This window comes from Stigmatopora argus, chromosome 13 (assembly GCF_051989625.1).
Source record: "Stigmatopora argus isolate UIUO_Sarg chromosome 13, RoL_Sarg_1.0, whole genome shotgun sequence".
Classification (NCBI taxonomy): Eukaryota; Metazoa; Chordata; class Actinopteri; order Syngnathiformes; family Syngnathidae; genus Stigmatopora; species Stigmatopora argus.
The window spans coordinates 15,551,842-15,576,534 of NC_135399.1; the positions used below are offsets into that span (position 1 = coordinate 15,551,842).

Genomic DNA, 24,693 nt, shown 5'->3' on the forward strand with positions numbered 1-24,693 from the left:
GTTGCCTGGGAGATGGACACATTTGTCTTTTTATTCCAAATTCTGGAACTAATTTGGCTGGCGTAGCCGCCTAACAATTACGCCGTCGCACCAAGGCCAAGAGAAATGTGGCCTACATAAGAAAACGCCACGTGTGTTCGCGCCTGTCATGTGACAATTGTCAATTTGCTGGTTTGGAAAAATATCGTGACAGCTGCTCTTCCGTTAATGTATGTTTTTAAATAATGAAATGTCGAATTTCACGGCCAAGTAGAACAGAAACGCTGTGATCGTCCTTTTGATTTTCAAGCAAAGACCCTCTGCGAGAATACGAATAAAAGAGGACAATGTCTCGCCAATTAGCAAACGAGTGTTTGTTCAATTAAGTGACGGTAGGATTCTCCCAAATCAGTTACTTTAAACAAAATTAAAATGGCAACTTTCTAACTGATCGGAATAGATGGCAAATTCCACCATTGTGCCTCATATAACTCCGTCCTATTTTGGTTTCCATTAAAATTACAAAGTGACAAGAAAGACCGCGCACTTGTCGCTATAACCCTTTTATCCTTGCTTAATTGCGCTCTAAAAATAAGCAAGCACTGCATTAGTCATAAGAGTAAAATCATCCACCAAACCGCTAATCCACAGCGACGAGCCCTGCGTTAAAATATAAACAATCGTGATGTGACACTTGTCTCATTACCACATTTATTTCCAAAGCTTTTATAGTCACTTTTGCATCCCGGCAGATGACACTCTCCACAATATTCATTTGCAATAATTTACCATATGATTAGATAACCTAGTATTTCAATTATGTTTTTTTGTTTTGTTTTTAATCTTCCGTGCTAACATTCTAGTCACCCCATGGTCAAAAAAAATCCTTTTTTCATTTGCAGCAACAAAGATACACATCTTTCCCATGCTTGATCAGTTCCTTATCATAGCTAATTAATGCATTGGCCCTGAGATAAGAGCGTGTAAAAGCGCACATACACACACACACACACACACACACACACTTAGCTGACTTAGTGACTCCCAGTGCAAGTTGGGACTACCACGAGTGTAGTTTCGAAGGATGTGCTTCTGTTCTCACAAAATGTCCTTGTACGACTATGTAGGAAAATGAATGGGCAATTATTTGAAATTAATTAATAGGGAAAATCTATTATCTGGTCTACTGTGTCAATGCCAGTTTACTAATGAGCGGAGTTTTCTAGGCCATAGAGGAGAACTGTACAAACTGTAGTTTTAAAATGGTCCTGTTTTACTAGACATTTTTCCTCGAGAAAAGTCATAATATGGCAAACTAATAGTCAGTTTTTATATGGGGGATCTTTTTTACAAGGTTTACATTATTCTGGAGAATAAAAAGTTGCTTTAAAACTTTGTTGAGATGACTGTGTCATGAAAATAGACTTGTTTTGTAATTTTATCTTTCTATCGCTCATAAAAATCACTGGTTAAAAATGCAATGTTCTGACTTAATTCTCAGAAAAATGCAATTTAGCTAAAGTTTTTTTGTTTTGGGAAAATCACAATTCTGTTCTTAACTTCCTTTACATAAAAGAAGTAATTTTTGTAGCCTTGGAAAAAATTTCCTTCTTTAAAGATGATTTTTTTTTGCATAAAATACCTTCCTATAATGTGACTTTTTCCCCCCAACGTAAAAATGCGACTCAATTCCCTTAAGACGATTTCCCCCCAAGCAGTTTCTTTCTTTTTTTCCTTCTCATCTATACAGTCCCTAAAATAATGAATATCTCTGTTGTGTCAATCAAAGGGAAGCATCATTATTTTCCTCTGAGGTTTGAAGCAAACACATTGAAGACTTTTCAAGCACTATTTTTTTATTTTATTATACGTTTCACCTTGATCCAGCATTTCAGAATAGAAGGACATACAGCATATGTGTGCCAATATTTGTGAATGCTCAGAGGGTCAACAACCTAACTTTTCATTACATTCTTTTGACATTGTGGTTAGAACGATCCATCCTGACATTTAAAGTTCATTTTTTTCCCATTGTGCAAACACGCACTTTAGGTGAAGCTATTTTCTAGCTCGATTTTTATATTATTATTTTTTTCCCCCTCAAATTTTTGTATTTTTTGATTTCTCATCCATTATGCTGTTTTCCATATCTGGTCTTCCGATCTGCCAAAGTGGTAACTGAATCCTAACATTGAAGGGACATGACAAAACAGTTTCTTGTGCCCTCGTAAATAACTACAGTGGTACCTCGAGATACGAGCTTAATTCGTTCCGGGACTGAGCTCGTATGTCGATTTTCTCGTAACTCGAACGAACGTTTCCCATTGAAATGAATTAAAAACAAATGAATTTGTTCCAACCCTCTGAAAAAACACCAAAAACAGGATATTGGATTGGAAAAAAGGTTTTATTTGTTCTAATTTGCCATCTATTAACAAAGTAACACAACTAGTGGTTTAATATTACTGAAATGTGTTTAATAGTACTAAAATTAAATGGATTTCGAGAGAGATGGACAGAGAGGAGGGGACTTTTTGCACGGCAACGCGGCCGTAACATAACATAAATTTAAATGAACTTGGATTACGATGCAGACGCACTCAAAAAAGTTTAATCGAACCTAACACTAAACTTAATTCTAATTTTCTTTGACATTTTGATACTTTTCTTCTTCTGGGTTGGCTCTTTTTGCCCCGCCTCCACACTGACTTTCAGTCAATATCAAGGGTTGTTTGAGTTTGTATTCCCTTCAAAATATTCCAAAATTGATGCACACAAATGTCCTCACAATAGGATAACGCACGGCCACTTGCCAACGAGAAGTAGTATAAACTAATCTCGTATTAGCGATCGCTCCGCCATTCGCACTGACTAACGGGGAAAAAACACTGAAAAAATGCAACGCTCCGCCCAGTGGTCACAGAGACATTACAAAGAGGGAGTTGCGACCAGAGACATTATATCAAAATTTTTCTCGTATCTCAAGATAAATATTTGCTCAAAATTTTACTCATATCTCGAATTGCTCGTATGTCGGGCCACTCGTATGTCAAGGTACCACTGTATTAAAGTGAAATCTGCTGGGAAGTTGAAGCATCATCTGACCCAATGGCTAGCTAGTATTTGCCATCCATGCCTAATTAGGAAATTTCCTAAGAATGGACATCCACGGTTTGCTAAGCTCATAAGTGAAGTAATTGGTTTCAGACTGGCGGAGAGCGTTTAAGTTGGAATTAACTTGGAATTCAGTTTGGCTACTTAATAATCACCACGATACGACTGGGTGTGTTGAGACCGTTCATTTGGATAGTAAATGGATTTTTTGATTAATCTTTGTGTAAATGTCCTATATTGAAACGTGGATCTCACCGGTAATAGTCGGATCCGGTTAATGTGTCTGCTCTAATTTGAAGAAATTTAGGTCTTGCTCCTCCTTCATATTGTGCTTTATTGTCCCCAATTTATGGTGAGTGATTAGTACTTGTCAGATACCACGAATGACACTTGATGTCCAATTCCTCTTGACCGGAAGGACAAGTGAAGACGCTTCGGACGTAGAACGCCGCCCATAACGTGGAAATTTGAGCGTTCACGAGCATTCCGCCCCCTTCGAATGCGTGACCGGACTTTTGGTCGCCGGACTTTTGGTCGCCGGACTTTTGGTCGCCGGACTTTTGGTCGCCGGACTTTTGGTCGCCGGACTTTTGGTCGCCGGACTTTTGGTCGCCGGACTTTTGGTCGCCGGACTTTTGGTCGCCGGACTTTTGGTCGCCGGACCTTTGGTCGCGGACCTTTGGTCGCCCGGTCCTAAACAACCGGCGACCTAAAGTCTGGGGACCAAAAGTCCGGCGACAAAACAAGGTAAAACAACACGGTCTACGCATCGATAAAAGCCAACAATGGCCCTGAGCAGTTTCACTGAGCCGACGTGTGAGTGTATAAGAGTTTGTATGTACATGCGTTGTCCCTTTAAGGTACGTCAGTCAGGGTCTTAGCAAGTTCTCCAACAAAAAACAATACAAGTCCGGGAAATGTGGAGCTTTTCTTTAGCCTAATAATTAATAGGGCATTAAGTATGACTAAATAATAATTCACAGTTTGTATTTAGGGAATTTGAGCAACGATTTAAATGGTGATTATCAATAACCTTCCGTGCGACCAAAAGACCGGCGACCAAACGGCCGAGTACCCTTCGAATGGCTCAGACGTCTATCGTTGTCAACGTGTTGGAATGTTTTATCAGTTCAACCTTGGTGAAGCGCTTCGCTGCACTCAATGCTTTTCTCATTAACTTGTAAAGTCATCTTTTTTTTATCGCGGGCCTTACATCGGATCCCATTAGTTTGCGCGGGTGCGCATACATTCCGTGCGCTTACACCGCACGTGAATTCCAGCACATTTGTCCGTGCGGACATGTCCCAACCCTGAAGCGTGTACGCTCATGTCATCCGTGACCTCCACCGGTGTTTACATGCCTGGCGGCCCCAAAGTCTTAACCCCGACGACGCGGGCGCCGACCGACCCGCCGCCGAAGCCGTTCGATAAATTTCTCTCGACGTTCGGCGTATGCTGAATTAATCAAGGACCCCGTTTGATGTGCAACCACTTACCAACGATCACATCGCAGGGGCGGTGATTTGCGGCGACGCCTTGGCGCGCCCGGCACTCCGTCCTTGTCCCGTAAGACGTCTTTGGCGAGGATAAAATGATGGCCACTTTCCCGCTGGGATAACATCATCTTTTAAGATCATTAACATTGTACCGAGCTTCGAAAGGGGAACAAACGTTTATTCCCATTAAGCTACGACCTCGTCCTTGATCGCGGACCACTCGCAGACGAAAGGAAAAACATGGCCGTTCTTTCACGTCGAACTTTTCTACGTGAGGCGAGGAACGTTTTCACCAAATATCTGGTAAATACGGCCATAAATCACCAGTCTGGAGTCATTAGCGAAGCATGAACTCCTGTCGAGCCGCTTTGACTCTTCATGAAACATTCCAGTCGTATTTTTCTTATTGATCTGAAGCAAAGCGAGCCTTGTCGCCGCCGCCTGAGGGCGGATTTTTTTTCTTCTTATCTTGATCACAATTTGATCCACGCAGGCAGATGAAAATGTCCTCCGATTGATGTTTTGTCTGCGAGAAGCAGCTCGCCTGGAAACGTGATTTTTTTTAGGATGACATTATTACATTTGACGTCGATTCCAACTGGGTTCTCTTTTAAAAGAAGCCAGAGCTCATTTTACGGAATGTTAATGTTGATTAGAAATTCAGGTCGAGGTTTTATTTATAGGATTGTACAATCAATTACAAGTCAAAAAAAAAACGTGGAGACTTAAGCCTGAAGCAGAAATTGTGCAAATTCCACGTGGCTTTTTAATCCTCCCGGCTGCCAGAGATCCTTTTGCCCGCCTCCTGTTTGCTCGATTTATGCTAAACGAGGACACTTGAAACCCCCCAGTAATTATTTTCACGTAAAGTAGGGGTGTCCAAACTTTTTTTTTTGTCCGAGTGCCGATTTCATGAAAATAAGATGCAAAGGCCAATTTTAAATAGATGGAAAGTCAAACTAGCAGTGAAACAGAATGCCATACTTCCAAGTTGAAATGGATTTGATTGCTCTCTTTATCACCTTGGATTACTTTTATTTATTTATTTTCCTTTTATGTGAAAGTACACACTAAAATTCTCCAGAATGTATATTCCAGGATAGTTTCATAAATTGCCACAGGCCTGAAAAAAAAGTGCAGCGGGCCATAGTCTAATCACCCCTGATGTAAATTCATGCTAATATGTCAGTTGCGCGGTTAGATAATTGTGGACGGCGATCAAACGTAGCAAAGATGTGCTGGACGACAGAAAATCAATTTCCCGCATCATTTTCTTCGCCTAAAGAAGAAATTGAACAGAAACAAAATGACCCCAATTGGAGGCAAGAGCTCATCCGTCGGCAGACTCAACCTGGAATGATCCTCTAAAAATAAGTTAACCGTTACTGAATGTATTCATAAGAGTTTCAACTAAGTGCTACTTTCTTCAATTCTTTAACAATGATTATCTGCTGCGGATTTAAGAGTTTGCCATTACATTTAAACTGGAAGGGTTTTCAGTCAATCATTTGTCGCCATCCCTTCTAGTTCAAATGTTTTGGAAGGCGCTCGACACGAAAGGTAGCTGTTGAGATTCTAATTTCAGTTCCAATACAATAAAAAAGAAGTTTAAAAATGTCACGGTAATAGAGATTAGACGACGTAGATCAGGGGTGTCGGCTGCGTTAACGTCAACTTGATTTCATGTGGGCTGGACCATTTTAGATATAATATTTAGATTTTTTTAAATAAATGGATTAAAAGCCCTGAATATTCATTTTTTTATAGATCTAAAACAATGTTTATTTTACCTTTTTTTAAAATATATTTTTAGATTTTACAAAATGATTTTTGAACTAAAAACACAGAAAAAATGGATAAAAAAATGACAATCATTGATTTAAAAGGGGGAAATCAGGAAATGTAATATACATCTATACTCTTCATTTTAATTTGATCCTAAAACAGAAAGTCGGCACTCATGATTTACTTTCCTGGGCCACACAAAATGATGCGGCGGGCCAGATTTGGCCCCCGGGCCGCCACTTTGACACATGTGACGTAGATTTAAAAAAAAAGATCGTCAAACGAGTCGTGCTTAAACGCTGCAGTTTTTCTTTTTTCTTTTCTTACGTTACGTTACATTTCAGTGCCAGCGACAGTTATAGATGTCGGCTGCCAACCAGTAAACTATTTGTATAATAACAAATACTGTGGAGAGTCACTTTGGTGTAATACCATGTTGTTAAATTACCGGCCGGAAGCTTAAGTCAGGCGAATGTCTTTTTATTTTTTTATTTTTTGCACTGTAACCTGAGGCACTTTTCTCAACTTCCTCAATGAATGTATCAGTGTTAACGGTGTGCTTTAATTATGGCAATGAAAAAAAAGCCTGGAGCTTCTTGCAGTGCAAAAAAAGAAATTGTTGCATCATATTTTTCCTTATGATTAATTCATCACAATTGACTTGTTTAACTTGCACCCATGAGTGCAATCACCCCCTCACGTAATTGACTTTAACGTATTCAATCGCAAACTAGCATCACACACATTTGAATCTCGGTAGCATCAAATGGATGATTTAATTAAGAATACTTTTCTGTTTTGCTTTAAATTCCAAATTTTGGAGCACTATTTTCACGCTAAAGTGTTAAAATAAAGGCATCTCTCTACACCAAAATATCAATATCGGTAGTAAATATTTAAGAAAAATCAAGAAATATTTCAATTTTTTTGGGGGGGGGAAACCTTGAAAATATCCTTTGGAATTTTTTTATTTTTATTTTTTTAAATCAAGAAATATTTACAATGTTTTTTTCATGGAAAACCTTGAAAATATCCTTAGGTATTTTATTTTATTTTTTTAAATCAAGAAATATTTCCACAGTTTTTTTTCATGGAAAACCTTGAAAATATCCTTAGGTATTTCATTTTATTTAATTTTTTTTAAATCAAAAAAATATTTCCACTTTGTGTTTTTTTCTTGGAAAACCTTGCAAATATCCTTGAAGATTTAATTTAATTTAATTTTTTTACATCAAGAAATATTTCCATTTTGTTTTTTTCAAGGAAAACCTTGAAAATATCCTTGGGGATTTTTAAAAAAAGAATTTGAATTAAGGATAACGTTAAATATCACTGCACCGTAATTTCCCAACCAAACTTGTAGAATCTTGAGTGACGTTTACGGCAAAAAAAACCCCTGAATTGGCGAATTCCCAAATCCTGAAGCACGTTTCTCTTATTCTGAATTCTCTAGCGGCATATCAGTTGCATTCAGCTCCACCGAGTGAACGTAACCTCAAAAATAAATAAACGCGCATCGGTTGATTTTCTTTTCTCCTTGTAAATGGAACACACGTCTCTCCTAAGTGCAGCCGGCAGCTCGCATCTTTGCCGCATATTTTAGACGCTTTCGCCTTCACGTCAGCTTTCGTATCAAACTCCCAACCCGGAAACCCCTGTCCGCCCCCCCACCCCTCCTATCATTACTCCGACTGGGACGGAATGCAAGAAAGCACGATCACAACGCACGGCGGGTGAACTTTCCCTCAACCGCGGCTCTCCTTATTTTCCCATGAATTGATTTTTACATTTGAGTTTGCCGTTATTTCTTGATAGATTGCTGTCTTTGAGGCCACTGACAGAGCGCTGCGGGCGAGATTCTTATTTGGCTTGCAACTCGGAGAAATGAGATTTCCCATCGCTGCCGCAGCCCACACACACACACACACACACACACACACACACAAACACACACACTCGTACACACGCCCTTGTGCTTTTACAGTGACGAAGACGAGAAAGGCCTTTCCTGCCATTTCTAGACTTCGCAGCCACTTTGGACCGTACAAATGCGACGTGACTCGGAAGACGCCATCAGAGAACGATGGGCGTCTTCCTCGTTGCCTTTTGATCCTCGCTATCTTTTTTTAAAGGGGCGGAAAGAAATAATTAAGCAGGTGGCAGATGTGCCGGTCCTGAGAGGCCAAAGGGGGGGCAGGCGAAAAGTGATGACACGGCAATGTGTGACAGCTGAGATAGGGGGTCTGCCCAACCCACTTCCAATCTCTCCGGGTGGGAGCAATCAGAGGGGTAACAAATCTCCCATCCGACATGTCCATTAAATCCGCCGGGACCACAATCAAACGCGAGCGGGGTCCTTTCGGCAAGCTTTTTGCGTTTACGTATTGGCGCCCGGGGGGGGATATGGTAACGCATCACCGAGATTTTTTTTCTTGGGCGAGCTGACAAATTCCAAAAAGTCGACAGACGATTTTCAACTCGGGGAGGCTCGTGTCAAAATAGCCGCAGGTGCTTATTTGACAGCGGCAAAAACCACATAGTGGACTTGCTGTGCTCTGCTTTGACCCATCAAAGCATTGTAGCAACCCCCCCGCAGCAAAGTCAATACAGCACACAAAATTCCAGGTTAGATTGACGCTAGAGTGCGGGTAAAAGCTAGAAATGACTGTATGCCTCGAGCTCATTCTTAAGTGTCTTTGAAGCAAAAAAAAATAATTGGGGAATGGTCAAGTCATTCCCAGACTTGAACCCAATGGAGCATGTATTAAATTCACAGTAGACTCGAGCTCATTCTTAAAGTGTCTTTAAAAATAAATAAAATAAATAAATAAAACTATGGAAAGGTCGTGTCATTCCCAGACTTGAACCCAATGGAGAATGTATTAAATTCGCAGTAGACTCGAGCTCATTCTTAGTGTCTTTAAAAAAATTAAAAAAATTAAAATAAAAACAATATGGGATGGTTAAGTCATTCCCGGACTTGAACCCAATGGAGCATGTATTAAATTCACAGTAGACTCGAGCTCATTCTTAGTGTCTTTGAAAAAAATAAAAACAATATGGAATGGTCATGTCATTCCCAGACTTGAACCCAATGGAGCATGTATTAAATTCACAGTAGACTCGATCTCATTCTTAGTGTCTTTAAATTAAAAAAAAAAAAAAAAATGGAATGGTCAAGTAATTCCCAGACTTGAACCGTACCGTCCAATAGGAAAATATTATTTTTCCCCATTTAAACATACTTTTTTGTATTGTTTAAAAGGTAGAAAAGGTGAGTTTCTCCAATCCCTTTCCAGGAGCTATTCCTTTTAGCTTTAAAATTCGTTTGTCTCGAGCTATTTTGGTTGACGTTTCTAGACAAACTGGGCACAAGTTGTAGGGATCAGGAGGGAAGCGACGGGCGCTGTGATCACGTTTTCTTGCACTGTCAACACGCAAAACAACACTGATGTTTGCACGGAAGATCTCTTCCCACATTTTGGCGCCTCGGCTGCTTGGTGACGCTTGCCGTGACTTTCATTGAAAAATGAATGACTGCCAGCTGCTTCTGTCGCTTGTCAATGTTTGCATGCGCAGTAAACATTGTGAAGAGGGGGGAAGAATGTTAATTTATTCACTTGAATGTGGTATTCTTTAGGGGGTGCCGTGGTATTTAAACTTGTATTAAGGCTGCAGAAGTGGAGCTGACAGAAGGGCTGAGAGTTGTAAAAGTTCCCACTTTTGGAGTTTCACATCAGCTTCTCTGTGGACCTCATTTCAGACCTCATCAAAGGTTCAATGGCGCTAGTTTTTTTCTTTTTGCGTCCAGATGAAAAACAAATCCGTGCTATCGTTGGCTGCGCAATATTTTTGTCAGCAGATTCCGATGTAGCCGAGATGGTCTATCATTTTTAGCGAATCAGGTATCTTCGACAAATGCGCAATCTCGAACTCGAATTCAAGTGAGCTCAGCTCATTGGCCGAAACGCCATCGTTCATTGCCGGCTCTCCCAAAAATATTGTGCAGCCGACAATAGGATGGATTTGTTTTTCGTCTTGACGCAAAAAACAAAAACAAAGCAATGCTATCGTCGGCTGCGCAATATTTTTGTCAACTGCATAGTGAGAGATTCTGATGTAGTTGAGATTGTCTATAATTTTTAGGGAATTTTTAGACAAATGCGCAATCTCGAACTCGAGCTCATTGGCCGAAACGGTACACGGTCGATTGGTCGCCCGGAAGGTAAGTGATAATTACCATTTAAATCGTTGCTCAAATTCCCTAAATACAAACTGCAAATGACTATTTAGTCATACTTGATGCCCTAGTAATTATTAGGCTAAAGAAAAGCTCCAAATTTCCCGGACTTGTATTGTTTTTTTGTTGGAGAACTTGCTAAGACCCTGACTGACTGACGTCGCTTCTTAAAGGGACAACGCATGTACATACAAACTCTTCTACACTCACACGTTGGCTCAGTGAAACTGCTCATGGCCATTGTTGGCTTTTGTTGATGCGTAGACCATGTTGTTTTACCTTGTTTTGTCGTCGGTCTTTTGGTCGCCCCCGACTGCGACCAAAAGACCGGCGACCAATCGACCGCACACGGGCCGAAACACCATCGTTCATTGTGAAAGACATCTGCCAAAGTTCACACTTCATTTGCCCCAAATGGACCTTTTCCTCGTAAGCACCCATCTTGACTGACATCTCCACCCAATTAATTGCGTCCATATCTAAAATTGTTGTAATTTTTTTTCAGCCAACTCGATCAATCAGCCACGACTCAACGCCTCGGATAACTGCGTATCCTTTCCCCCAGTTTCTCTGTACGGGCTCGAACGGCCAACGTGACAGGGCCTCATTAGAACATTTGAAACAAGGCAAACAAATCATGTCATCAATCAACCGAAGCGCTGACCCGGTAAACAGCGTACACTTTTGTAGCCGGTTGAGCGTGACAGTTTGAACCAGCAACATAATGAGAGCGGCGCCAGACAATTGCATGCACGCGGACATCTTCCCTTTCCATTCATTTAAACTCGCAAACAAGCTAGCGAGAAAGACGGGACGTGGCTGTTAAGCACCGCCGCGCCGTCGCCGTCATAAATGGCCTTAAAAGACAAACAGGAGAGATTTAAGCGGACAATTCTGGTCAATAATAAAACCCCTTTAAAGCCTTAACGTGGATGCGCGAGGGATTGTTTTTATTCTTCTTTAGGACTCTTTCAGACAGGAAAATGTTCCTCGCAGCTTTGTTTCTTTTCCGCTTCCATTTTATAGGCCGTGAAGTGTCTCGGCGTTCTCCGGTGACCTATATAGAAAAACACTGGCAATAACGTTGTATGTCAGCCGCCTAACGGAGAACACTCTTCATACGCCGGCGCGCTCGACTCGAGCAATTCTTCCGCCTTAATCGCTTGTTTTCGTGGAAGCGAGCCAACACATTCCTCGCCAAGGTCATTTCTCGCCGGCCAAGTACTAGTCGGAGTTTTCAAAAGGCAGTCGGGATGCAATTAGCAACGGAATGTTTCTGCTCACTGCGCGCCTATTGTTCCTTAGGGCGCGTTAGCACGTCCGCCGCGGCCCGGCGAAGAATCTCGCGTCTCCTCGCCCATCGCAACGTTAGGTACACCCACATGAATCCAATTTAGTGTGATGGTTACACTCTGTTACAAATGTCTGAGTGTTTAGTGGCCATTTAAAAAGGTCTTAATCCCTTGAAACAAACACCATCACGCTGTAGTTTACAAGGAAATTTTAAAAGTCGATACGATAACTTCGTAACTCGTCACAGTGCTAAAAAAGGGACGTTTTTCATCGTTTTTTCAGTGTCTTATAAATGATTTTTCAATCTGTGAGTCTCATTGTTTAGAAAAATGAAGAAAAAAAGTTTATCTTGCTGGCCTTACCAATTAAAATGGTTTGTACATCTGTTGCCGTTAGTGACCGAAAACATTTATTTATTTATTTTTAAATTTAAAATGGATTGGATAAATATAATTTTTTTTATGCCAAGGTTTTAATGCTATTATGTTAGCCTGACCCTTTCAGTTCATTTTTTTTCTTCCAATAATGCTGTAAAGTGCACAATATGATCATATGAAGAAAAGTAATGAGGCAGAAACGTGTCAAGGTTACTTTTGACCTTGAGAAGCTGAAATTATTTCATTGTTGGAACATTCGGCAAGAAAATCATAAAGTTCAAGATCGAGTTGAAAGAATACAGCAAATGCAAACTTGAATAAGGCTCGCATAATTTAAAGCTTGAGACTGAAGACTCAAGGATTTATAAGCAATGAATTCTTGTTAGTTAATGTTATGCCGACAACACAGGCAATAAATAAAATAGTTCGATGAAGATTTAACGACATTGATTTGGGCAAGCTCTCTTGGAACAATTCTAACTGACATTTTAACGACGCCCTCCAACGCAATAAGTTATAGTCAAACTTAAAACAGACCTGCATTGGAGCTTTGGCGTGTGGTTTCGTACAACATCTGAGCTGGTAAATTAGATTAGATAACTTTGTTCATTCCGTATCCGAGAAATTTCATTGTCACTGTAGGAAGAGGGTGAGAATACAGACACAGAAAAATACATTTTAGACATAAATAGGTAATAAATAAGTTAATAAATAAATACATTATAATACGTATAAGAAAATATAATGATGTGTGATTTCGTGACACGATTTGCGACGAAGTGGTCCAAAAAATACACGACATCAGTCTGGTTCTTAGTACACTCTCCATTGGCTTACCGTTACGTTGTTGGTTGACCTTCTTCAAGTAGCCATTGTTTATTTTATGCTTGCTAAACAGGAGTCTGATATTTTGGCATGATTTGAACATGTTTGCCAACACAACCAATCACTACTCCATTGGAATTTGCAACAGCACAAAGCACAGGTCTCCTCGTTGGCTAACGTTTCGTTTCATTGCGATCAACCTCACCCGTGGCTAACTTGGTATCGCCAACTAATGACAATTTACCATCGTACATATTAACCAAGCTGATGATTTTATAAGCAAATCGATGCTGAAATCACTGCTCACTTTGAGTAGAATGCTTTTTGTTTCTGTTTGGATTCAGGTATTATTTAGCTAGACGAGGGCATCGATATTTTCTTCTTTAAAGTAAATTGCGTTGGCTCAATTCGTAGCAGTCTGGAAAGCTTTTTTTTTATTATCTCGCTCCTCCAACGTGAGTTAAACTTACCCTCTCTGCCTCAAGTTTCGAAAGCAAAAAAAGCAACTGTTCTTGACAAAGCATGAAGCAGCAGGGCTTGCCGCTCTCACCGTTGATTAAAAAAGTACAAACTCCAACGCTGCACTAGATTTGCTCTCGGTAGATACTTTTTTGCTAGAGACAAAACTTTACCTGTTCTTACTTGAGGTTGTTGAAAGGCGTCAAGGAGAGGATTATGGTGCTCGGCAGCCTGAAGTAAATTTTGCCACGTGTAGGAAGCGGTGTGACGGCAGTAAAGCTTCACAAAGTGACATTGAATTGCTTTCTGCGACAGAAAAGCTTCTAGCAGATGTAATTTTGGATTGCATTTCCAATGTCAATTGGCCAACGACAGGCAAGGGAATGATATTCCTTCAAAAACAAAAACAAAAAAACTGAAGCTGCCAAACGTTGATAGCCTCTCACGGCTGTCAGACGGATTCCTGGAGTGAAATACAAGACAATAAGTCACTTATTTCGTATACTGTACACCCCTTATGGAAGGTTATACGATGCATCGGTCGGAACACTTTAACCTCAATTTAATTGAAGGCATGTCTCGCAGCGTGTGCGGTCGATTGGTCGCCGGTCTTTTGGTCGCCGTCTTTTGGTCGCCCGTTGTCGCGGTCCGGGCGACCAAAAGACCGGCGACCAAAAGACCGGCGACAAAACAAGGTAAAACAACACGGTCTACGCATCAATAAAAGCCAACAATGCCCATGAGCAGTTTCACTGAGCCCACGTGTGAGTGTAGAAGAGTTTGTATCTACATGCGTTGTCCCTTTTAAGAAGCGACGTCCGTCAGTCAGGGTCTTAACAAGTTCTCCAACAAAAAACACTAAAAGTCTGGGAAATTTGGAGCTTTTCTTTAGCCTAATAATTACTAGGGCATTAAGTATGACTAAATAGTCATTGGCAATTTGTATTTAGGGAATTTGAGCAACGATTTAAATGGTAATTATCACTTACCTTCCGTGCGACCAAAAGACCGGCGACCAAAAGATCGGCGACCAAAAGACCGGCGACCAATCGACCGTGTACCGTCTCGCAGACCCATTTTTAAATCTAAATGTTTTTCAGAATACTTTATCCAGCAAATATGCAGTTGCACGTACTGCAGTCCATTAAATCGAGTGTAATGTTTTCAGGTGACAGTCGAGCAATTTCCCAGTTGTTAATCCATGTAACGTTTCAATTTTGCCTGCTAAACCGTCTTCAAGCAATCATTGTCAGATGAGCACCTCAAGTTTGCGCATTTAACAGATCAAAATAAAGTCTTTTTAACTGCGTACACATCCTAAACTCACTAGCGTAATACTGTAGTTACGCCGAGTAAAGTATTCGCTCTTCCCGGATACGAGCGTGTCGGCAAGATTAATGTTGTTACCCGGAGAGATGATGTTTACATTTTTCAAGATTGAGATATTTTACCTCCGTTGCGCGGCATAACCCCCCGAAAGTTACAACATGATCTCACTCTTAACAGACACTCAGACGGTGTTCTTTTACGCAGGTGATGCATCACGGGTGGTAATTACATTCAGCGCTGACAGATTGATGAATAATGACGACCACGGCGTCTTCGCCTATAAATTCTTCGGGACTGCTGAGCCGCAGTCTTTGCTACGAGCTGGCGTCGGGCAACTTTGCGACATTTCTTGATCAAAAAGGTAAGATGGGACAATTCATTTTCTAATTGCTTTTTGATCAGCGTGTCGACTCACTTTGCTGCCAAACTGCCGGCAGCTCTGATGCTAATTACTCTCGTTGCTAACCCAGTGCTGGCAAACACAAGCGAGGGCCTTGTTTTGAAGAAGCTTCAGACAATGTGGGATGACGCTCTTCTTCTTTGTCTGGAAATGTTCTCATTAGCGGCGTGGCCGCCGTTGGAGATTCTCCGCCAGCAACTCTGAGATTGGACGGAAACGGCTTCAACGCCTCCTCTAAAGGAATCCACCAAACGCCGCTATTTCCATTGCCTTTTCTGTGCTGAATTATGCTACTCTTAAGCAGCATTCACCAAAACAAATGCTCGAGCAACTGCACAGACTTCCTGATTGCCCGATCTGGCTTTAGGTGACCTCCTCCACGTTGTGGTAGACATCCCAGTCAACACCTACGGGGTGAGTTATTCGCCCGGTGACAGGCAATTACCAGGCCGACATAATGCCGAGCTTTATCGGCCTTTTCCGCACACGTTCTGTTCGTTGCCGTCTTATCTTCAATTGATGGTTATTATCACTAGCGCTTTTTTTGTGTGTCCCATATGTAGCTCTTGGCAAAAAAGATTGGACGCTTGGCTCGCTGCTGTGTAAGTTGGCACCCTTCTTCTTCAGAAAAGCTCCGTTGGAGTGAGGTATGCAATATTGGATTTGAGTGAGAACATAATTTTTAATGTTTTCCTTTGTGCATTCCATTGTTTAAGCACATAGGTTTTTGGAGAAAATGATTTTTTTGGCCAAATTTGTAACATTAAAATTAATGTAGAGGACTTAAACCAAAGAGGCGTGTCCCAATATTTATTCAACTCCAAACCAACCACATGCAAACACTTAAACGAACTAACAAAAATCAGCAAGATTTGTCACAAGTAATTGAAAAACAAAACAAGCGGACATCTAGCCAAGAACAACAACAGCCAAGGGCTCAAGATTTCTAATTAAAAATGGCGACGAGCAAGCCAAAATCTCAGCACCCTTGCCGAAAAGATGGGACGCAGGTGCGATGTAGGGAACTCCGCCCACCGCCACACACCTGCGCTCTGTAATGCAAACCGCAACCGGACAAAAATATTGGCACGTAGCCAAAGAAACATGCGAAATAAGCGCACTAACGTATCAGTCGTATTTCAGCAAGTAACTCATCGACCCTCCCACTTCCAATTCATTGGCCGTGTATCGCTTTCAATGCCACAGAAACATCGTTCACTGCCACTTTTCTCCGTTAATTTGAAAACCGTTGCCGTCAGATAAAGCACATTCTCTTTCTTTTCACTAGCAAAGCGCGAAAGGTCATTTTCTAAATGAAAACTCATAATAACGCACAGCTTAGCCCTTCAATGTCACGGCAGTCACTCAACGAACTGGCTTAAATAACAAATGTAGATTTTCTTCCGGCAAGATAAAATGTACACAAAAATATAGTGTTTTGTGAAAGGCAAAAAGTTTCATTTTGGAGGAAAGAAATTAGTTGGTTTGAAATGATATTTTAATCAAATAATCGAGCTATTTTAGACGTGTCCCTGTTTTGATAATATTGTTTTAAGGTGGAATTTCATTTGGTTGTAATCAGAATTAACTCAACTCTAAAAGAGGGTGATTTTGATCGATTTTTTTGCTGAATTTGATCCGATTATTGTCAAGGCGTCGATTTATATGTATCGTTGCGGTGGCATATTTTTCATTTAAAAAAAAAACCCTACCAATGTTATATGAATGTGTGCGTGAATTTGAGCTAAAGTAAAAAGCGCTTTTGGGCCTGGTAAAGACTAATACTCTCCATTTTTACCATTTGATGTGGACAAAACATTAGTTTTTATATGGCATTACCTTTCCTGGTCTGGAAAAGCAAAAATACTCATTATCGGTTTCTTTGTATTTGGGCAGCGCCTGGAAGTCACCCGAGAGCACCCGATTGGTCCGCTGTCGTCGATGGCAGTACCTGAACCGGTTGGTTTGGGGATTGATAAACGCGGACTACAAAGAGCCACATCTGAGGACACGTCTGTTCCATCCGGTGTGGAGCGAAGCCCACCGTTTATGCGAGTGACCTGATGCAAGCCACCAGTAACAACCGCCCTTTGATGTCGTTTCTTCGTCCATTGATGTCGTGCAGAACTGAGGAAAACCACCGACTTTGTTGTTTTAATGACCCATCTCACAGCAGGTATTTTGTAAATAGTGAATTTTAAGGCTGTTACATAGATAAACATTCATTAATTTCCCTATTTTTTATTTTTTTTATTTTTTCCCGATGTTAATCTACGTATTTTCTGATTTGATCTCATTTGACGACCAGTAAAAAGCCTTGAAGGACTGGTGGCTCTTTGTATTCTACCGGAAAGTACTGGGAGGATTCTAAAGAATAATGACAAACCATTAATAAGCAACGACTACAAACAGGTATGTGTGTCTATTCGGTACACAGTCGATTGTTCGCCGGTCTTTTGGTCGCGGAAGGTTATTGATAATTACCATTTAAATCGTTGCTCAAATTCCCTAAATACAAACTGAGAATTACTATTTAGTCATACTTAATGCCCTATTAATTATTAGGCTAAAGAAAAGCTCCAAATTTCCCGTACTTTTATTGTTTTTTGTTGGAGAACTTGTTAAGACCCTGACTGAATTGACGTAGCTTCTTAAAGGGACAACGCATGTACATACAAACTCTTCTACACTCACACGTCGGCTCAGTGAAACTGCTCATGCCCGTTGTTGGCTTTTATTGATGCGTAGACCGTGTTGTTTTACCTTGTTTTGTCGCCGGTCTTTTGGTCATCGGTCTTTTGGTCGCCGGTCTTTTGGTCGCCCGGACCGCGACAACGGGCGACCAAAAGACCGCGACCAAAAGACCGGCGACCAAAAGACCGGTGACCAATCGATCGCACACAGTCTATTCCATCGGTTTAAACTCGAACCATACTGATAAAAGTTCTGTATTTTTGGGGAAGCAGGGACCAGATTTCAAAGACTGTTTTTGACTTGGTCCTCGTGTTTGCCGTCTGCTGGTTGCCGCTTGACTTCAGGAAAATATCAACGCCAATGACGTACAGTGAGAAAGATCCCCCAAAAATAGGTGGCAGCTACTGAGGTGAGCGTCAATGATGGATTCATTTTTATTGAAATGAACGGCTTTGCAGTTATTCCAATGTTCCCTGTTGTAGTGTCCTTCTCGTGCCGGATTATGTCGGGATCAATCCGGCGGCCTGAAATTCATGCGTGAATCCCGTGGCCTTGTGCGTCGTCAGCAGAAGATTTCAAACCTGTTCCAAGGTGAGATATTATCTTCTTACTCAAATTGAATTGGCTTAGCACACTTTTTTTTTTAAAGCTGAGGTTATTTTGTTTTCTATACAGAAACCAGTCTTGCTAATTTTCCTCACATTTTCTGTTAGATTCAATTCATCCCATATTAACCTGCAATTCTTTTCTTGCAATTTTGATTCTTCCAATATTGTATTATGACCTCCTCAATCATGATATTCCCCATTTTATGTTCACACTTACTCCCTTTAGTTATATTTCAAATTAAGTTAAATGAGGGCTTTCATCATAATGACATTCTTACTTACTTTTGTAGTGTTAAGATTTTTAACAAAAATTCAGATCACAACTTTATTTTTGAGACTTTAATCAAAAAATATTGCAACTTCATTCTACTTTTATTAACTCTTAACTTTTAGCTTTCCATAAAATTGCAACATTATCCCTTACACTGTATTATGAATTCTTTTTTTCTACTAAATTAATAATTCCTTTCCCCTTATTTATACATACATGAAGCATACATATTTGTAACTGTCAACTTATCCAACCCAGAACATTAACAAATCCTCTAAAAGAAAAGACAGCTTCATTATGTGACAACTTCATATTTTTACTATACAGTATTTTTTTTCCTTTTTAAGATACAGATTTTTCTTTCAGAAGAGGCTACTTCATTTTCAGCCACTATTTTTTTTTCTTTCACTCCTATATCTGAACATTTAGCGTTCATCACTGTCATGACAGAAAGGCATTTGTTGCTAGGTAACATTGTCAATGTGTTCCTTTTCATGCTGTCATTCAATGACGGCCACCTTTCTCTTAAACTGTGCTTTATTGGTTAGATTTTTTGCCTTACATTTAATTTATAATGCCTTTCTAGTCTAATATTGCTTTGGATTTATCTGGCTTTTGGCTGAAGGAAGTCCAGCAGCGAGCTTTTCAAGTGCATTGAAAATGTGTAATGCGACACTTTGGGTGGTAAATCCGGCCTTTCCTTTTGCATTTATTTGATATTTGATTTACTGTTGTGCTCGTGCAGCGATCTGAGGCTGCATTGCATGGCACCGCGAGCCATTTTTAACAAAAAAATATATATATATTGCCCCAAATAAGGTAAGAAGAATAATCCAAGCCCCCATCTGCACATTAGCTTCATACATCGTCTGTTGTAGTGGCTCTCATTAGACAGCGCCGACGTGCCCCGAAGAAGCGGCCGGTGAATGTTCCTTCCTCTTTTCAGCCCGTACACATTGAGTCATGCCCATAAAATGGACTGCAGACTGCAGTGAGCAAGCACCCAGGGGTGCAATAAGTGAAAATGGTCTGGAAAACCATTGTGAGAGGGAAGATGAAAAAAAAAAAACATCAGCAAATCGCCTCACAGCAAGTTTCAAGGGACAGATTTTAAAAGCTTTTATTTTATATAGCTTCAAAAGAAGAAGAAAAAAAAAACCACGTTATGATACTCTGTACTCGCTGAGGATGCTCTCTTCCTGCTATGAACATTAGCGGACTGCAATTTCCGTACAGTGGCGGAAATGGGGGGAATAAACTCAAGATTTGACGTACATTGCCAACACCTCAGGAGAAACTAAAACAGACATTTTTGCAAGTGGCTAATTATAGCTTGTATTTTGGCTTTCTATTTGCATGGCAATTTAACGCTAAACACTAAACACTTTATATCGGATTTTTATGTCCCGTATTTTCATTGATAAAAATAATTCTTGCTTCTCCAAACCAAATAATCAACAAATTAAAAAACTAAAAATTTAATTGCAAAGTCCATAGTTATATGGTAGGTGAAGAAACCTACTCATTGGAATGAGTGGAGTCGGCGCTATTTGTGTATATACATACGTTCAAATGGCATCTTACGCAATTTCCCAATTTTTTAACGCTAACATTGCCTTCTTATCATAAAATTTCAAAATATAAGTTATATGGTAGGTGAAGAAACCTACTCATTGGAATGAGAAAAGTCGGCTATTTGTGTATATACATACGTTCAAATGGCATTTTACGTAATTTCCCAATTTTTTTAAGGCTAACATTGCCGTTCTTATTATAAAATTTCAAAATATAAGTTATATGGTAGGTGAAGAAACCTACTCATTGGAATGAGAGGAGTCAGCGCTATTTGTGTATATACTTGCGTTCAAATGGCATTTTCCGTAATTTCCCAATTTTTTTAAGGCTAACATTGCCGTTCTTATCATAAAATTTCAAAATATAAGTTTGCCGTTTGTTGAATTTTCCCACGAGGCACTAGTAATTGTTTTGCGTGATTGCGCTTTTCATCAGAATTCACTCTGGATTCCGATTCCAAATTGGTTTGAGATCGTGGTGAGTTCAGGAGAATCCGTGATTTAAAAAAAGAAAGTCGTACACAAAGTATAATCGCAAAAAACAGGGTTTTGTTGACACATAGCCATGCTGGCGGATGCAGAACACGCACACGTGTGCTGAAGCCTGGCTTTTGTGCTGGGTATTTCCCATTCCAGACATGTAATTGTGGTCTAAATCTGAGAGCGTTGCACCTCGTTCACCTTCCTCACTCGACTGCTCGCACCTGTCAAGGCCTGGCACCACTTCTTACGGTGCATCATCATTTGGGACAATTTGGGTTGCCTTCCACCAAATCCCACTTTGTCCCCGCTGGTCCTGCCTGCTTTCTCCTCTTTGCTCAATCCAATCCAGGAGTTCTTCTCCGCACGGATGCCGTTTGATCACCGGCCTAACCGGGAGACGTCCCCGTTGGGTTGGATGAATGCGGATTGTTTGGCAATGGATGCCGAGGCCTGTTGGGGATGGATAAGGCACGTGGAGAGAATTTTTTTTAGAAAAGATTCTCACCATGTGGACCAGACAACATCCAATGAGATGTGGATGAATGCCTGACATTCAGCAGCCATGGATTGGTCAAATCCGTTAGGGCAGGGAAATGTGGCATGAAATGTAATCATTCAATGCCAATGATGGTGTCAGTTTAGTGCATTTAAACGGGGATGCCTGTCTTCAATTGGATTGGTCGTATTTGCCGTCAATTGCAGCTCATTATTATTTATTTTAGGTGCTACTTGGTGTGAGGTTTTTGTAAACATGACCATTGTTTGTAGTGTTTGGGACGGAAAAAGTTGTTGTATTAATTGGAGGTTATTACGATGGGTTGATTTAGATTTTTCTCAACGTTATTTATTTTAACGCAAGTCAAGTTTTTTTGAAGGAATTACGTGCTTTTGTTGTTGTGTTTCTATGCTGTGGTTGTGTGGCAGATTTTTTGCAAACCAAACTATCATTTTGGTTCAAGTATGTTTGTTGGTGCAATGATTCTTTGATTTTATTCATTCAAGTTAAGAATTTTCAATTCCATTTTTGCATTTCAAATACAATTCTCCATTGTACAGCCAGTTAAACTTTTCAGTCCAAAGAGCACCACCTACCTTCAATGTGACAGTTGAGTGATATTTGTGCAAATGAGGTGTTGCTGTTGACATAACATCTTGGTATTCTAGGCATGCGTTTGTAGTTGGCGTCTGTGCCTCTCCACAAAGTTCCTAGCGACGGCCCGCGGCACAAACTGAGGGAACAAACCTGACAAAAGCAGCCATTTTCTCTCACATTACCGTACAGTAGCTATCAACGCTTTGACGATAATCGAAATGTATGAATTTATTGAAGAACAAAATCTCGCCTTGAAAACTTTCACTTAAAATTCCAATCAGTATTCGATCTCGATTAAAAATACCATTATGAACTGGATGGATACAAAAAAACCAACAGAAATTAATGTTCGTCTTTAAATGGCAATCGGTATCAATAACCAATAACGTTTAAACTTCAGTTAAACGGGAATGAACACATTTCTGTCATGCTTTAAAGCGCCTGAGTTTCATCCTCCGTTAAAGTGTTTTATGTGGGCTTTTCCTACCAATCCAGCTCTCATAACATCGGATTATGGTGCTCAGGAATTTGCAAGGCATTAAATATAGAGCGAACGAAAACAAGACTAAAAAATGAAATCGTTTCACACACTGCTAGAACAGAAAAATTCATTTTCCAAATCACAATTTGACCTCAGGTTTTCCAGGTCAATAGTTAACCACGATGCTTTCCTTCCTGAGAGTTTGCCAATAGGCTTTCTAAATGCAAAGACTGAGCATTCGGGGAAAAGTGTCAAGCCTGCCAGCGAGGATAAATGATAGCATTTCCCCGCATTGTTGATACAATAAAGGCCAAACAATAACAGAAAACACGGCGCGATTAGAATCAGCAATTTCATCCCGCTTCCCCATTGTCGACGGCGCAATGCCAGAATCCTTTCCGAGGCCTCAACTTTTAATTGGCCTGGCGACTGACTGACACAGCATTAACGCTCTTATTTGCGCTCGCGTCGTCCCGTGACAGGGAGACCTATCAGGTGGCGGCGTCTCCCCCGTCGTCCTCAAACCCCCCGCACACATCCATCTCGGCTCCTGACCTCATTCTGTCATCTGCGCTCTTACGACTTCCCCCCCGTCTTTCCACTCGCAGGTTTTTCATAAAGTGTCTCCTAGCATTACACATTTAACAATGCATTAAAAATAGGACGCCATCAATCAGTCATCACGCGGCGGGCGGAGACGATGCCGACTTGTGCTGCGCGACGGGTCGTCGGGGACATCGTTCGGGATTACGAATATGCTCGCTCTATTTTTTTTCTCTCACAATTTTAACCATCGGGATATTTTCGCGGATATTACGTGCACGGGAAAAATATTAGGAGTGTATTCAGGAAGATGCGTGGAAGATCGCAATTTTTCGGGCACGTGTTTTAGTAGTGTTTTTAGAGTTTTAGTTATACTCTTGAGTACTAAAGGGGTTTTTGTAGGTGAAAAGGAATTTTTGTAGTTTGAAATATGAGAGTAGAGGAAAAATTCTATGAGTGTATGAGTGTTAGTTGTTTGTAAAAGAGCATTTCAGTGGTGCTTTTACAGGTAAAATAGAAATTCTGGCGTGTCGGAATTTTGCGGATCTGTGTGAGAACTTATAATAGTTTTATTAGGTATCATCTTTTAGTCCGGAGTAAATTTATCAACACCAATACAAGGAGTAAACTATCAGGCTCCAAAGATCAATGCGTAAATATCCCTAAAATGTACCTGCCGTATTTCATTGCGATACATCCACGAAAAACAGAGGAATAGATAAGAAATGATAGTGTACACACCACCAACAACAACATGAGCGGCGACTCGTGTGAGCGCTTCAATGTGTCAAAATCATTAGTCTCTTTGCGTGAGAGCATTTTGCTCGTTCTGTATTTTGGACAGCATTGTATAAAAATGCTATTCTATATATATATGGGTTGTATTTGTGGAAAAAAAAAATCAATGAATGCGTTACAGCATTTCAGTTATCGAGAAGTTTGTGAGAGCATTTCAGTTGATGATGTCCTTGAACGACTCACAGCACCTTTTCATATTCTGCCCGTTTTGAAACACCCTCCTGTTTATATAAAAAATGAAAACGCATCCACAAAAGTGGGACAAGATTAACCTCAACGGGCGCCGGGTTAACTTCGCGGCCAGACCAATCATTGCATGATGCGCGATTGACACTTGCGCCGATCCGATGTAATGGCTGCAAGTGAGTCATGGTCCGACCTCGGGCCACGGGGGGTGAAGAAAAAGCACATGTCGCCTTACAAAAATGACAGCATATTTGACAACGCTATTGTGCGTGTGTGTAGAAGGGGGCGGGTTCAAGGTTGCCTCGCCGCTACTCGTGATGAGTAACGGATAACAGTTAAGAGAAAGTGAAGGAGAGACTGATTTTTCTATTGTATGTGCAAATAATTCTTCTTTATTGACTTGAGAGTTCACTGTGTTGCCTATTGGATTTTACTCGTTATTTGCCAATTGAAATGTCATTCATCCCTCTGATGCGTTTTTAGCTTTGGTTCTAGGAAAAATGATAGTTCTGTGTAGTAAGACGTACATTTCGAAACAGGAAAACGCAATGAAATTAACACTTGCATTGTGTAACTAAGCTGAGCTAACTCTTATCTTGGTTCAAGTCAAAGCAAAAAACAGTCTGTTACAGCTTTTAACCCGAAAAATCCTCGTGTTTAGGTGT

General features: G+C 40.5%; 1 long non-coding RNA gene across 1 annotated transcript; it reads left to right on the plus strand.

Moving 5' to 3' along the window:
• The first annotated feature begins 15,481 nt into the window (after nucleotides 1-15,481).
• Nucleotides 15,482-17,667, plus strand: LOC144086523 (uncharacterized). The gene is made up of 4 exons (XR_013304504.1): nucleotides 15,482-15,711; nucleotides 15,861-15,944; nucleotides 17,194-17,473; nucleotides 17,606-17,667. It is a non-coding gene; the product is annotated as an uncharacterized LOC144086523 (long non-coding RNA).
• Nucleotides 17,668-24,693: the final 7,026 nt, after the last annotated feature.